Source organism: Hyperolius riggenbachi, chromosome 2, assembly GCF_040937935.1.
Source record: "Hyperolius riggenbachi isolate aHypRig1 chromosome 2, aHypRig1.pri, whole genome shotgun sequence".
NCBI classification, from domain to species: domain Eukaryota; kingdom Metazoa; phylum Chordata; class Amphibia; order Anura; family Hyperoliidae; genus Hyperolius; species Hyperolius riggenbachi.
The window spans coordinates 431,262,455-431,278,825 of record NC_090647.1 but is presented as its reverse complement, the minus strand read 5'-3'; the positions used below and the strand labels follow the sequence as shown (position 1 = coordinate 431,278,825).

Here is a 16,371-nt window from a genome sequence, read left to right as displayed (position 1 = left end):
ATATCAGCAAGGAGCATGCTAACAGACCTCCTAACTATACTTTCGCTATCTCTCTAATGTCTCCCCCTTCTTTCACTAATACAGCAGCACACAGAGTGTGAAAATGGCCGACGCTACTGCCTTATATGAGGGGGGAGGGGGGGCTCCAGGAGGGAGTGCAGCCTAATTGGCTGCCATGTGTCTGCTGACTGTGATGTAAAGGGTCAAAGTTTAGCTCAATGATTTAGTACAGGGGCGGGTCGAATGCGCATAAAGTTCACGTTTTGACGCAAAAGTGAACCTGCGTTGTTCACGTGAACAAGTTCGCATGCGAACCGGTCGGGACATCTCTACTACCTAGCCTAGCCTATTAATCACTTGTTAACCTCTGCAATACCTATACCCATTTATACACCTTTAATGACTGCGCCTGTATCGATTGGATGCGATCACTAGGACTACAGTTTAGGGCACTAATGCTCTACAGATGCATTGCTCTGTCACTGCCTAGCAATGCATCTGTACAGCACTGGGGCCCCCCAATGCATCCAGTCGATACAGGCTCACAGGCTGTGGGTAACGGTTCTCCACATGCCCCGCTAGTAATAAAATAGGGCATATGTGGTATAATTTTAACCAGGGAAGGGCCAACGAATTTATTTATATGTGTTTTATAACTATGGGACTTGTCATGTGAAAATTAGGAAGGGTGAAAAATGAAAAACTGTATTTTCTGCATTGACTGCTGATATATAAAAAAAGTGTGCTGTCACACAGATGCAGTGAAAGGTATGCAGTGACTGGTATTATAATAAAATGTGCAGCAGTCACACTAGGCACTGAATGTGCTGGGCCTGGCACAGTATAGCAATTAGCAAGGGCCAGCTGCGACAGACAGGGCTGTATATGCAGTGTCAGTGGGCCACACAAAAAAAAAAACACATCACAAGAACATTAGCTCTCAAAAGAGCTGTTTTGGGGTGCTTTTCATCAACAAATATCAGCAAGGAGCAAGCTAACAGACCTCCTAACTATACTTTCCCTATCTCTCCAATGTCTCTCCCTTCTCTCACTAATACAGCAGCACACAGAGTAAGAAAATGGCCAAAGCTACTGCCTTATATAAGGGGGAGGGGGGGCTCCAGGAGGGAGTGCAGCCTAATTGGCTGCCATGTGTCTGCTGACTGTGATGTAAAGGGTCAAACTTTAGCTCAATGATTTAGTATAGGGGGCAGGTGGAACGCGCATAAAGTTCGCGTTTTGACGCAAAAGCGAACCTGCGTTGTTCGCGCGAACAAGTTCGCATGTGAACCGGTCGGGCCATCTCGACTACCTATCCTAGCCTATTAATCACTTGTTAACCTCTGCAATACCTATACTCGTTTATACACCTTTAATGACTTCACCTGTATCGATTGGATGCGATCACTAGGACTACACTTTGGGGCACCAATGCTCTACAGATGCATTGCTCTGTCACTGCCTAGCGATGCATCTGTACAGCACTAGGGCCCCCAATGCATCCAATCGATACAGGTGCGCAGGCTGGGGGTAACGGTTCTCCACATGCCCCACTAGTAATAAAATAGGGCATATGTGGTATAATTTTAACCAGGGAAGGGCCAAAGAATTTATTTATATGTGTTTTATAACTGTGGGACTTGTGAAAATTAGGAAGGGTGAAAAATGAAAAACTGTGTATTTTCTGCAATTACATCTAATTTGTTCCTGTAAAATGACTATAAAATAGTTTTTAGAAAAAAATATAACCCAGAGAAAGCCTAGATTGCACTGAAAAAACACCCCCAAATAAATATCACTAGGATGCTATAGGTAATTAAAAACGTATTGCTGTTTCAAAAGCGACACAGCTAAAGTGTAAGAAATCTCAGGAACCTTAAGGGGTAAAAACCCTGGAACACGAACTGGTTAAAGAGATGATATTCTTCACTTGAAAGACCAGCAAACATTTGATCACATTTATGCCCCAACAGTGTTAAAGTAAACCTCTACAATTAAAGGACAACTGAAGTGGGAAGAATATGGAGGCTGACATATCTATTTCCTTTTAAACAATACCAGTTGCCTGGCACCCCGCTGATGTATTTGGTTGCAGTAGTTTCTGAATAACACCTGAAACAAGCATGCAGCTAATCTTGTCATATCTGACAATAATATCAGGAACATCTGATCTGCATATGTTTGTTCATGGTCTATGGCTAAATGTATTTGAGGCAGAGGATCAGCAGAATATCCAAGCAGCTGATTAAAAGGAAACAAATATGGCAGCCTCCACATACCTCTCACTACAGTTGTCCTTTTATTTTGATGATTCCCTTGTTTAAAGCGGATCCGAGGTGAAAAACTAACTATAACAAGTAACTTGTTTATATATCTTATCTAAAGTTTAGATGGTTTACACAGCATATCTATCTGCAAACAGCTTCAATAGAATATGATTATTTATTCCTGTGACACAGTGAGAGCTGCCATATTGGGCTTGTTATCATTAGACAGGTAATCAGCTATGCATCTCTCCACACCTCAGCCTGAGAGAACTCCACACCCCTCTCCCTCCCCTTGTCTCTAAAATCCTGTGCATGCTCATTGAGAATGTTCTCAAATGACTGACAGCAGTCAAATGACAGACAGCAGTCAAATGACGGACAGCAGTGGGGCCTCAGTGTGAATGTTCTCACATATCCCCCCCCCCCCCCCCCACACTGACTGACAGCAGTGCTCAGGGGGAAATGTCTCCACACATGCTAAAAAAAATAAGACCTAATTTCAGAGCGGCTGCCCCCCCCCTTTTACGCATCATCTTGTTTGTGGCCCCTTTCCATGCAGTTTACTCAGACCTCAGATCAGACCAAGAACTATGTGGTGGGGGAGGCAGTGGTCTGCTTCTTGAGTGAGGATCGTGGTGACGGTGACAGACATCCTCTTTAGCAGCAGTGGTATATGCAGTATGTACCACTGCTGCTAAAGAGGATGCCTGTCACCGTCACCATGATCCTCGCTGAAGAAGCAGACCGCAGCCTTCTCGTCTCCTCCGCTGCCCGTGTTTCTACTCTGCTGCCCGCTTCTTCTCCGCTGCTGATGGCTTCTTCTCGGCTGCCCATTTCTTCTTCGCCGCTGATGGCTTCTCCTCGGCTGCCCTCTTCTTCCACGACCCTCTGGTGCCCTCCAGTGTCTGTATTCCCTGATCTGCCAATTCTCTGCATCCGCTGGCGAATTCAAAATCGGTGCTCCACTCGGTGACGTCAGGAGACAAGTACTGATCTCATGCAAGCATTGCGTGAGTTCAGATGCTCCTGACTGGGAACGCCCCCTCCTCCGTCATCACAAGCCTCCTCCTCAGAAGAACGCTAAGGCGCTGGGGGAGTTCGTGTATTAAAGTTTAAAAAAAAATTACCATAACACATTTTGGGCTTGATTCACAAAGCGGTGCTAACCTACTTAGCACGTCTAAAGTCTTTAGACGTGCTAACCAGGGTGCTAAGTAGGTTAGCACCAGATTTCTCAATCAGATCGCGCGCAAAGTTTTGCGCGTAAAGTTTTGAGCGTGCAAAGTCCTATGCGCGCGCTAAGTCCCATTGGCTTTAATGGGCACTTCGCACGGAGCGCCCTGCGCTCTGTGCAGTGCGCGCATAAAGTTTTGTGTGCATAAGGCTTTGCGTGCGAAAAGCTCGTTTACACGTGATAAGGGGGTTTTCACAGGTGTGCTAACAGTTAGCACCACTTTGTGAATCAAGCCCTTTGAGAGGGAGACTGCCCTAGAACATGTATGTATAGGTCACATTTTAAGTTGTTCTAGTCCTTCAAGAGTATTAATAAACGGGTGCTTAAATAAAGGGTATATTAGCTAATAATACACACTAATGGTGATACCTGTAGAATCTGAGGATGGATGAGGATGGATGAACAAGCCCACACACAGTACATAATAGTGCTTCCAATTAAAAGGCAAATAAATTAGATATTTTAGCAGTGGTGTCATGTTATATCAGTTATGTTTCATAACTCTGCACTGCTGGATTTTCTACATATGTCATCTTATCTTGGACCCCTCTAAGCTGAAGATGTTCATTTTAACAGAAATGTTAAATCCATAAAGACTATAAAGGAACCTATCTATTACATGGACACATTAGTGAAAGAACACTGTGACGCCTCTTGGATTCCACAAACCATAATATGCTTATTTAAAAGCAAAAATCATGTTTAATCTCTTAACAAATGTATAAAAAGTTACATTTCAGGTATAGGTGGTCTCTGATGGGTTAAATCAAACAATAGATTCTCCTATCTCTTGGTGACTTCTCCTGCCAACCCATTCTGCAGCACTACTCAAGGAATTTCCACAGGAATAGTAAGAGTGTCAATGTGTTGTCATGCTTGCAGCAGGTGCCTTTAGTACCGCTTACATAAGTGGTCCCACAACAGGACTATCCAAAAAAATATAAGAAGTTTGGAAGTGATCCAATCCACCTGCATGTATATCTAAAAATGAAAACGGGTCCATCTTTGATCAACCTGCAGACTTTATTTTTTTCTGCAACATACTGCATTTTCGATTAGTTACATAAATTTGCCCTTTAGATTGTAAGCTCACAAGGGCAGGGCTCTCTCGCCCTTTTGTGTCTTGGAAGTAATTATACATTTTATTCATCATGTTACTTTTGTCACTGTAATTACCAATTCTGTATTTTGTATCGATTTTATATTTTGTTACCAGTTCTGTATTTTGAATATTGCCATTCCATACACCATTGTCTGTGTTATTATACAGCCCATTTGTTTCTTACTTTGTACAGCACCACTGAATATGTTGGGCGCTTTATAAATCAATAATAATAATACTCGTCGTATGAAGAAACATTATAAATCGTGGTTTCAAAACCCAAATGAATCAAAGCCTACAGTACTTTCATTCTCCTTATTCATTCATATTAGTCATTTATACAGTATAAGCCAAAGTTTGCGACTACTGTGCCATCAAAGTCTATATACTGATGACCATAAAATGCCATGCATGGACTTATGTTGTGTGTTTGTATGTAAGAAAATCAACCACGACTCTTCACTGAAACAGACTATAATGCAGAAACGCATCTACACACTTGAATAAGAAAGATTCAATACAATTCCAAAGTGTATCACACAGAAATAACAAAACTAATCAAAAAGATATAATAAACAAAAATAATTTGGAAATGGTATTTTGATTTGTTAACTACAAAGAAAATGCAGAAAAAATGAATTTAAACAGGCTACAAAATACACATTTTGAGGTAAAACGACAAAGGTGAAGATGAGAAATTTCGGATTGCAAAATGAACAGTAAATCTTAAGTGTCACACATATGTTACAAAACAACAACCCAACGTTGTACTGTGACACTTCATGATTGTCATAATTCGTTAACAACATGCCTAATATATTAAGCACTTACAGACTGCAGCAGCAGCAAGGAAAGCACATGACAGCCCAGATAGCAGAGAGGACTACTTGTATGTATGAGCTACCAACTTAAAAGACCGCTTTGTTTAGAAGGGAAAAAAAGATTCTCGTACCAGATAAGACTTCTGTACAAGAGGAAGTTTAAACTTAAACAAGATGCAAAAGCTACAAACAGCAATATACACAAATGATGCTATATCTTCTATATCAAGCAAATCCAGCAATGCTTACCGAGCCTTCAAACATGGTCAGGACTCAGGAAGCCTTGTCATCTTCTCCTCAAATGTGCGAAAAAATATATTAAAGACAACAGGAAATTAAATTACTTTCTGCAACTGAAGTGTTTCTTGGCTATACAGAAAAGGCGGGGTCAGAAGAAGGGAAGACCTAACTGAGCTCTGCTGATTGTCTGGCCACATGTCTGGTTATGTATATCCACTTGAGTAATATGCAGTGAGTGACCTGAAAAGGCAGAGCGTAGTGTTCATTGTCGCTGGCCTTGATTTACTACAGCGGGAAAAAAACGAAGAACCTATGTGATCCAGCAAACTCGAACTGAGCTTTTTTTTTTTATCTAAATAATAATTTGCGAATAAGTGGCAAAAGTTTGCCACCCACATCTGGATCATATCAGACCATATAAAAGGATTGCTTAAAGCAAATCAAAATAGCAGTCATGTTATTGCAGTTTTCTGGATGCAGTGGCGAATGGCAAAGTATAATAATCCATAAAACTAAATTCCCAGTAGTTGGGGATTGTGAATAACCCTTTTATCAAGGCAAATAGAATGACAGTCTGCACATCATGCCTATAGGGCGATTGGCAGACCAATCTGGCTTTTTTTTTGAACATTCAAAAGCTTGGGAACATAATCTTAATATTATACCTGGAGCAATGACTAGAACACACTAAAGGCTTGATTCACTAGGACAAATAGCATGCCTTATCCGAGTTAACATGCCTTGTCAAAGTTAATACGCCTTATCAGCGTAGCATAGCGAGTGCTATGCACTTATGCCTGCTAATTGGCAATGACAAGAGCTCCACTCATCCTGCCCTGAGCCCCTGCAGGTTTGTAGCGCTCTCTATACTACTCTGATAAGGCATGTTAACTTTGATAAGGCATGTTATCTCTGATAAGGCGTGATAACTCAGATAAGGCATGCTATTTGTCTTAGTGAATCAAGCCCTACATGTCACTTTCAATAACTGTCAGGCAAATTGACTGTTAGTGATCACTTTGGGTGATAGTTTAAAGAGAACCTGAACTGAAAATAAAAAGTCAAAATAACCATACACAGGTCATACTTACCTCCTGTGTAGTCCACTCCTCAATCTCTTTCTCCTCTCATGGGTCCCATTTGTCCACTGTGATCAATGCAATTCTCCATCCTCCATTTAAAAAAATGGCCATTACCCCATAACAGCTTCCTGGTCAGCACACTGTTAAACTGAAACATCACCCACTTGAACCATAGGGAAACATAGACATTACCTTGCACATTCAGTTGTAACGGACAGCTGCTGATATATAACTGACAGCAACTGGTATATTTGTCAGAACTGAAAGGGATCACTGTAAGAAGAAAATGGTGAGCTTCTGAGAGGAACGGATGGTGAGGTCAGTATGTAATATTTATTTGCAGGTATGCCATGTGTTTATTTTAAGTTGTATAGTTGCCAGTCATGTAGGGGACCCTTTCTGTGGTTGAAGTATTGTGCAAGATTGAAGAAGGGTTGGTTAATACATTTCAGAAAGTCTTACTCGAGGAGGCGCACTTCCTGGCTTGAAAGACTGTGATTCTGCATTGGATGGCAAGTACCCACCCGGCAGACCAACAATTGGTGCAACATGTGAATAATGTTCTATCTTATCATAAATTGCTATATGTAAACAGAGGATGCATCAAAACTTTTTTGGCAGTTTGGAAAGGTTGGGTAGAGTCCCCGCTTACATCTAATTCAAGCTAGGTACAAGGGTGCTTGGGTCTGGGTGAGGTACCGGGATAGAAGTCATGGGGGAAACTACTTACTATATCATATTTTTTTTTTTTTTTTTTTCTTGGAGTATTGATGCTCGGATACCACCAATCACGGAGCCGACTATTCAACCGTGGTTGAAATAAAAAAATCCGGAAATGGCGTGATTAATTTCCGGATTTGAAATGGACTCACGAATTTGACCCTGTTTTTGCCCTTGAATGAGGCAATCACAGAACTTCATGGCCGGGATCACGGAAAAGCGTTTTAGCTAATAGCAAAGCCCCCATACATGCTAAAATCACCAAAATTGCATGGATTATAAAGGTGAGATGTGGCTACAACTTTAACCACTTCACCACTGACTGAGGGGTTTTAAAAAAACAACAAAAAGAACTTTAAGTTTTTGAGAAAATCGATTTTAAAATTTCAAACAAAAAAGTATTCGTGATTAAAATGCTGCTAAAACCCGCCAACTTTAGCAGTTAATAGCAAAGCCCCATTACATGGTAGGAACACCAAATTTGCAGGATATGTTAAGATGAACAGTGGGAACAAGAGGAGACATTTTTCAAAAAGACCTTATAGTTTTAAAGAAAATTGATTTTAAAATTTCAAAGGAAAAAATATACATTTAAATGAGGCAAATGACAGTTCTTATCCTAGCAACACCAAATTTGTAGGATATGTTAAAAAGATAGTGGGAAATAATATTTTTTTAAAAATAATTTTTTTGTGTGCTGATAGTGGGAAATTTAAAAAAAATAATTAGGTGGGGTCCCCCCCTTCCCGAGCCTCTGTAGCCCCTTGTCCCCCATGCAGGCTGGGATAGCCAGAATGCGGAGCCCTGGCCGACTGGGGCTTCGCACCCTGAGCTATACCTGCCCTCATGGTCCATTGTATGGTGGGGCTCCGAGGAGAAGGGCAGCCAAGCCTTCACGTCTCCCCCGGAGCCTTTGTCCAATCCATGGACAAGGGGCTCTTCTTCACTTCCGGTGCCCCAGGAGAAGGTGGGGGCGACGACTCCCTGGGGGGAGTTCATGATGGCATGTGGGAGTCCCCTTTAAGAAGGGGACCCCAGATGCCTGCTCCCCTCCCAGGAGAAATGAGTATAGGTGTACAAAGTACCCCTTAACCATTTCCGGAAACGGTTAAATGAAATAAAAACACAACAACGAAAAAAGTATTTTATTATTCTAAATTAACCATAAATACTTTCCTGTACTTTTTTTAAAAAGTACCCGCGCCAATATCCTCGGAAATGTCCCATGCCAATATCCTCGAATATTGCGATCTTCATTAACTTGATTGAAGATCTCCACCACCCCGATGCCACACACGATGCCCCCCGCGCAGCTATACTAATTAGTATAGCTGAGAATGTGTCCTTTAGGCCATAGCCGCTGCCTCCCGCTGTCCTCCCCGCCTTCCTCACCTGTCACCCTCACCTAGCCTGGCACCTGGTGCACCCATGGGAGGCAGCGGCTATACGTCTGCATAGGACGAGCTTCTCAGCTATATTAAAGTGTATAGCTGAAAAGCATCTTTACATTTTGGCTCCAAGGCTCCCCATTGGTTCTTTAACAGACCAATGGGGGTCAGGAGGAGGTTTTGCAGTTGATAATCAATCAAGATTATAAGATTTGAATATGAGTGTTGGCGTCTGGCCTTTAGTAGCCACTGTATAGACAACTTTGCTATGAGCCACTTATTTCTTTTGTGTCTTTGTCAGACTTTTCTTAATCCTCTCATCTCCTTAGTGGCCTCTCATCTTTCCACAAGTCCTGCCGTCCTTCTGCCCTTCTGCTTCAGGGCCAAAATCATGGCCTTTGTGGCCTTTCTAGAAATCCAGCCCTTAATATAGGTAATGTAATGTTACCCATATTCTAATATTGGTTTTCGGAACCTAGACCGCATACTGGCCTTCCACCCAATGCCTTGGCCTAACACTAACCTCCCCTATATATGTGGTTAAAACTAACACCCATGCCTACACCTAACACTAACACCCACATATGCCTATTACTAAGCTGTATAGACACAGCTGATGAAGCTCCATCTTGGCCATACATATAACAGATACCGTTACTTGGCTATACATATGCCACAGCAATTCGGAATTTGGCTTATTTAATAACCAAACTCTTGCCACATGCTGCGACAATAGCCAAAGTTTGGCTGTATAGTAGCAAAAGTGTATCTCCCAATGTAATCACTAGATGGCTACAGGTGCAACTTTGCATTGCAGTCTGTGGTGATGTCTAATTTCACGATTGGTCTCAGCATCCAAATTTTCTGTCTTGCCCTAGAGTTTCAGAGTAAAAAATAAAAAAAACACATTTATAACAGTGTCTGACTACAGCACAAGTAAAAAAGGCATTAAACTAAAATATGCTTGCCTATCAAGGTTTTTCTTGAAAATAGAGAACAACAAATCAGAGAATTGGCTCTTGAGTGCATGAAAAATTAATAAATAATTTTATTAATTAATTACATACAAAAATCCTAACACTTAATCTAATGCAAAACACTGAAATAATCTATAATAAAAATATGTATCGCTGCTCCGCCAAGCTTGGCCACTAAGACTCACACTCTTTATGCTAGTTGTGGGGCTGCAGTCCCCAAAAACTAATCAAAAAATAATGCTTGTCACAAGATATATGGCTGGTTAGGAAACATGTGTGAGGGCATCATGAGGCAATATACTATCCTTGGCAATGATGTAAAATGCATGAGTTCATAAAGTTATGCCCCCCACTCGCAGGGGCAAAGGTGGCATAGATGGAGAAGCCTTGAAAAATATATATATATCCTGCTGTTGATATCCACAAGTCTGCACCCCCCACTCGCAGGGGTAGATAGGGCATCAATGAAGGAATGATGAATAAAACAAGCAGGCTGTCATCAGAGGGTTATGAAGCAGATCATGCTGTTAGTTGAAAATGATATCAAAGCTTCAAACATGCGACAGATTGTAGACATGCAGCATGATATAATGGTTATTTAGCATCTATGACATGAATGCAATGATGAAGCAAAAGCAGAGATGAATGCCAGCAGAAATCCAATGTCACATGACCATCAATGTGAAACACTCAGCAGCAAAAAAAAAAGTGAAGAAGTAAAGAAAAGCAGGGAGACCCATTCTAGCCTAGGCAAGGTGATGTGCTTACACCCTCCAGGGTACTATAGCCCAAAATCAATCTACAGCATATGCCTGTGTGATAAATATATATATATATATATATATATATATATATATATATATATATATAATTTATTTTTCTTCAGATAAGATTCGGACACTGAGCAGTAGGTAATTGAATCCCCCTCCATTTGAAGAGATTATGCTAGGTACACACTATGGCCTCAATTCACTAAACTTTATCAAACACTTTATCAACCATTTGATAATTTACCTCATGGGTAAAATCTAATTTTGAATTCAATAGGGTGTTATTATCAATAAAACATTTGATTAATATATAACACCTTAGTAAATTCAAAATTAGATTTTACCCATGAGGTAAATTATCAAACATTTGATAAAGTGTTTGATAAAGCTTAGTGAATTGAGGCCATAGTGTGTACCTAGCATAATCTCTTCAAATGGAGGGGGATTCAATTACCTACTGCTCAGTGTCCGAATCTTATCTAAAGAAAAATAAATTATATATATATATTCTTCGTGTTCCCAGACACATTAGCACCCTCTATGCTGCTATATGCTATATGATATATGCTATAGCAGCATAGATGGCGCTATTGTGGCCAGGAACGCGAAGAATCACTTGCGTCCCCAGCCTGTCAGCTCCTGTCACCGAAACAGGACGTGGCTGCCGGCGGGGCCAGGAGGATCGGAGGGAGACGGCGAGGTCTGTAGTTACTCCTCTTTGCGTTACAGGCTCTTGGTCCTTTTGAATGGCAAACAGGCTTTCTCTTATGTTACATCTATACTATGTTGCACTTAGGCCTATATACAGCATACAGTTAGATAAGATGACAAGACATTACAAAAAGAGTAGAAAGTGGAAGTCATCAGCCAGAAGTCAGAAGAAGCGGTAGCCCCTATCAAATTTTTACTTAGTTACTTTTTATCCAACCAGCAAGTCAATTTTTGACGGGGAATGACATGTCTCCCAAGATATAATAAGACGATGTACAAGAGACATTATTGTGGGGAAAAAACATTTCTCAGCTTTTATTTACATTTGAGCAAATTGGGTCCACTCCAAAATTATTCATACCGTTCACAAACTGTCACAGTCTGTGGGAAAATTCAAAGTTCTATACCATTCCAAATAGCCCAAGCTGCTCTAAAGCATCCTAATTGCCCTGATTAATTGGGAACAGATGTTTTAATCAACTCAACAGGTGAAAAACAGCAGCTTTCTGCAGTTGGTTTGTGGACAGTCACGGCTAAGACAAAGGAGCTCAGTGAGGACCTGTGGCTGCGCATTGTGGCTGATTACAAGTCAAAAAAGGGCTACAAGGCCATTTCTAAATGTTTTCAAGTTCCAGTGGCTACGGGGCAAAGCATTATTAGAAAATACAAGAGGCATTATTGTGGGAAAAAAAATTCTCAGCATTTATTTACATTTGAGCAAAATGGGTCCAGTCCAAAATTATTCATACCCTTCACAATATTCAATAGAAAAGCCCTGATTAGTTATTACAGCAATCAAACTCTTCCTATAATTGCATACCAGCTTATTGCATGTCTCCACAGGTATTTTTGCCCATTCATCTTTAGCAATGAACTCCAAATCTTTCAGTTCGGAGGGTCTTCTTGCCATCACCCTGATATTTAGCTCCCTCCACAGACTCTCAATTCTAAACCCATTTTTTCACAATCAATGCTTGGCATTTGTCAGAATTTATGGGGTTTTGTGGAGTTTTGTTTGTCCACCTGCCTCTTGAGGATTGACCACAAGTTCTTAATTGGATTAAGGTCTGAGGAGTAAAGGTAGCCATGCGATGTATGGGCAGATTCTACCAAGAGACAATTCTCTCTCTTATCGAATCTGATAATTGAGAGATCTGTCAGCTGCCCATACACCACAGGCCGATTCCCGATCAATTTCATGCTGAAATCGATCCGGAATCGGCCTTGTGCGCCGCACCCGCCACCTCGATGCCGTGCCTCCCTAATGAAGATCATCCCTCCGATGCCCCATGTATATAATAGATTACCTGTCCGCAACCTGCACTTGTCCTCTGTGGTTTCCTAGTAAGGGAGCACGTGTGTAATGTAACACCCGCGCCCTTACTAGGAAACCACGAGTGGTGTGCATGTATGGAGAGGGGAATGCGCGGAGGGACAAGTGCAGGCCGTGGACAGGTAGTGTATACTTTATACTCAGCTCCGGGGGAACATTCTTTACTAATGAAGCACAGTGTCAAGGAGGCAAATGTGGGGCACAAGGCCGATTCTGGATCGATTTCATTCATCATTGGGGGGACAGCTTCGTTCATTGCAAAATTGCATGCTGTTCCCACCGCGCACCTGATCGAGCAAGTCGGCCCAACATTCTGCAGCATGTGCAATCAGGAATGTGACCAATTTTTGTCCTGAAATTGGTTGCATTGTTGGTCGGGCATGCAATTGGCAGCACCTGGCTATGGACCAAAATGTCAATATTCCCTGAGCCACCCAGTTATCACTTTGGCTTTATGGCACAGGGCTTCATCATGTCTAGAAAAGGCATTGTTCTTCATCAATCTGTTCCTTATTCATGCCTGTATTCTTAGGCAAAATTGTGAGTGAGCCCTCTCCCTTGGATGTCAAGCAGCCCCACACGAGAGCAGCTCTACAAAGAGACTTTAACGTTCTAGCTTGGTGCTCACTGACCACACACATAAATCAGAAGCCATATAAACACCACAGTATGATACAGGCATAAATCAGCAGTGAAGAGCGGAGTTTAGATGTTGGCAAAATAAAAAAACATAAAACATAGAAAATCCACACCTCTGACACAGGAAGGGCGAGGGCTCACTTTGGGTACAATGTGTCAGTATAAGGAAATTGTGCAGTTTAGTAGTGAACAGAAATTATGTAAGACTTGCGGTCACAGGAACTTTGCCTAAGCAGAATGTCTATACTGATCAGATAACATTTTACAGTCTGACAACATAATGCCATTATTTAAAACATCATTTCCATACAGCACCTTAAAGTCCTTTAAACTTATGGTACAAGAAAGACTGGTTGATTTATGGGGTAGGAACGCATACTTTATATTATTTATTACATTCCATTTTATTAAATTTTAGCTTGTTACTGAATTAAAGAAAATAAAATCATAATTTACCGAGTAAAACAGGGGTCCCCAAACTTTTTCGGTCAAGGGTCGGGTCAACATACTTCAGACTGCTGGGGGGCCAAAGCATACATGAAATGTAGAAAACATTACATTGAGCCTAGGTAGTGTAAACTATTACCGGTTAACATGTGCAGTCTCCCATTTAACCAAATCCGATAGTATGCCCCCCAACACCATGTGCAGATAGTATGCCCCCAACACAGCATGTTCAGATAGTATGCCCTCCAACAAAGCATGTGCAGATAGTATGCCCTCCAACACAGCATGTGCAGATATTATGCCCTCCAACACAGCATGTGCAGATAGTATGCCCTCCAACACAGCATGTGCAGATAGTATACCCTTTCAACACAGCATGTGCAGATAGTATCCCCCCAACACAGCATGTGCAGATAGTATGCCCTCCAACACAGCTTGTGCAGATAGTATGACCTCCAACACAGCTTGTGCAGATAGTATCCCCCCAACACAGCATGTGCAGATAGTATGCCCTCCAACACAGCATGTGCAGATAGTATCCCCTACAACACAGCATGTGCAGATAGTATCCCCTCCAACACAGCATGTGCAGATAGTATGCCCTCCAACACAGCTTGTGCAGATAGTATGCCCCCAACACAGCATGTGCAGAAAGTATCCCCTCCAACACAGCATGTGCAGATAGTATGCCCTCCAACACAGCTTGTGCAGATAGTATGCCCTCCAACACAGCATGTGCAGATAGTATGCTCTCCAACACAGCTTGTGCAGATAGTATGCCCTCCAACACAGCATGTGCAGATAGTATGCCCTCCAACACAGCATGTGCAGATAGTATCCCCTCCAACACAGCATGTGCAGATAGTATGCCATCCAACGCAGCTTGTACAGATAGTATGCCCTCCAACACAGCTTGTGCAGATAGTATGCCCCCAACACAGCATGTGCAGAAAGTATCCCCTCTAACACAGCATGTGCAGATAGTATCCCCTCCAACACAGCATGTGCAGATAGTATGCCCCCAACACAGCATGTGCAGATAGTATGCCCCCAACACAGCATGTGCAGATAGTATGCACCCCAACACAGCATGTGCAGATAGTATGTCCCCCAACACAGCATGTGTAGATAGTATCCCCTCCAACACAGCATGTGCAGATAGTATGTGCTGCAACACAGCATGTGCAGATAGTATGCCCTCCAACACAGCTTGTGCAGATTGTATGCCCCCAACACAGCATGTGCAGATAGTATGTGCTGCAACACAGAGGAGAACTCCGGAGGAGAAGCAGCCATTCATGTGGTGCCCGAAGAACATCTTTGCTAAAGACAGTGAAGCATACCCAGGTGACAACCTGCAGTCCAATTGGACCCGTGTAAATGGGTGGTGCCAGCACCTCTATTGTATATGTGGGTCCCAGATATTTAAAGATGCAGTGGACCACATCTATAAGTAATACATTTTGAGAGTGGGGGCCGGTGAAAAAGCCTCCTCAGGGGTCGGCATTCGGCCCACAGGCCTTAGTTTAAGAACCACTGGAGTAGAAGAACCAGATGAATGGTGTACTGAAACAGTATATCCACTTCTTTTTTTTTTTGTTTTCTCCAACTCAGCTCTTGTAATGTGTACCCAACCATCTGATACAAGCTTCACAAGTACCCTCTAAAGGCGCGTACACACGCCTGATTTATTCAAACGACGGGTCATCACACCCGCCCGCTGGGTGGCCATTCTAGCGACAGTTTTCCTGTGTGTACAGTCTGTCAGCAGGCTAATAAGGCTGGTTTTGACAGATCTGCTCAGCGGATGACCAATGGCAGACACTGTAACAAAAACAAGATTTTAGGAAGCACCATCATTTTCAAGATGGTTACTCTACCAAGAATATTGAAACAAACTCTGTCCCATTCCTGCAGTGCCTTTCTACAGTCGGCTAGCATATGTTTGTAATTATACCAATATAACAGTTCTACCTTTGAGGAGATGTTAACACCCAGGTAGTTTATTGCCATTTGGCACCACTGGAAAGTGGAGAATTATTTTATTAATGACATTAATGAGATGGTCTGAAGGGAGCAGCCTATATCCAGCATTATTGATTTGGTTTCATTAATTGTATAGTTTGCCATTGTTCCATAAAGATTCAGCCATTACAGACAAGCTTTCAGTGAATCAACTGGATTTGTTAATGTAAAGAGAATATTGTCTCAAAGGCTAACACCTTTAGTTCTTCTCCCTTATTCCTAAGCCCTTTAACTGTAGGGTCACTTTGTATGTTAAACAATATAGGGGATAGGGGAAACCCCTGTCTGACACCATTTGTAATCATAAATGTATTTAATGTGCAGCCGTTTATTCTTATTCGAGCAGATTGGTTACTGTAAAGACTAATAATTCTGTTAATAAAAGTGTTGCGAATTCCTATTCTCTTTAAAATTGAAACTAGAAATGGTTATATACACGATCGAAAGCTTTCTCAGCATCGAACGTAACTGCCTGTGGACCTACAACTATGAACAAAATGAATGGCCGCATATATACAGTATTATCATCTTTGATGTGTCTATTCTTTCTAAAGCCAATATGTTGTTTCCCGAGGACTAATTCAGAGATTGTTTCCAGTCGGTCTGCTAATATCT

General features: G+C 41.8%; 1 protein-coding gene across 2 annotated transcripts in view; it reads right to left on the bottom strand.

Moving 5' to 3' along the window:
• The window catches only part of P2RY8 (P2Y receptor family member 8), a 135,126-nt gene extending 129,378 nt beyond the window's left edge, over nt 1-5,748 (bottom strand). Inside the window, exon 1 of one of the 2 annotated variants that reach the window (XM_068269957.1) lies at nt 5,674-5,748. The gene's annotated coding sequence lies outside the window, so the exon portion shown is untranslated. Of the gene's footprint in view, nt 1-5,434; nt 5,467-5,673 lie in introns of those variants that run through there. The other variant, XM_068269958.1, reaches the window with a different exon arrangement.
• Nucleotides 5,749-16,371: the final 10,623 nt, after the last annotated feature.